Here is a 544-nt window from a genome sequence, read left to right as displayed (position 1 = left end):
GACGGGCCGGGTGTGGTCGGCAGCTCGACTGTAGAAATCATTCACTCTGTGCATGTATATCAGACATCGCGTTGTGTCCTGCAGTATGTACCTCCTTTATTTTAAAAAGCAGATGCTGACATTCGGACAGAGACAGACGTATCGTGCATTGCAGTAGCCTGTTCTACACGGGTCACTGAGTGTCCCTGTAAAGCGATGGTTGAGTTTTCTCAGATGCCTGTGCACCAGTTTTGGAGATGCTTATGTGGCTTTTGCTCCTGGATCTGAGTATGGCTGATTGATGGAATACATTTCTATCTTTTTTTAATGTTTATTCATTTTTTTTGAGAGAGAGAGACAGAGAATGAGTGGGGGCGGGACAGAGAGAGAAAGACACAGAATTCGAAACAGCTCCAGGCTCTGAGCTGTCAGCACAGAGCCCGATGTGGGGCTTGAACCCACAAACTGTGAGATCATGACCTGAGCCGAAGTCGGGTGTTCAACTGACTGAGCCTCCCCTGTATTAGATTTATTTTTAATCCTAGGTGGCTCTAAGCATTTGGTA

This window comes from Crocuta crocuta, unplaced genomic scaffold (genome assembly GCF_008692635.1).
Source record: "Crocuta crocuta isolate KB4526 unplaced genomic scaffold, BGI_CrCroc_1.0 scaffold101, whole genome shotgun sequence".
Classification (NCBI taxonomy): domain Eukaryota; kingdom Metazoa; phylum Chordata; class Mammalia; order Carnivora; family Hyaenidae; genus Crocuta; species Crocuta crocuta.
The sequence above is the reverse complement of the archived record's forward strand: the minus strand, read 5'-3'. Positions refer to the sequence as shown.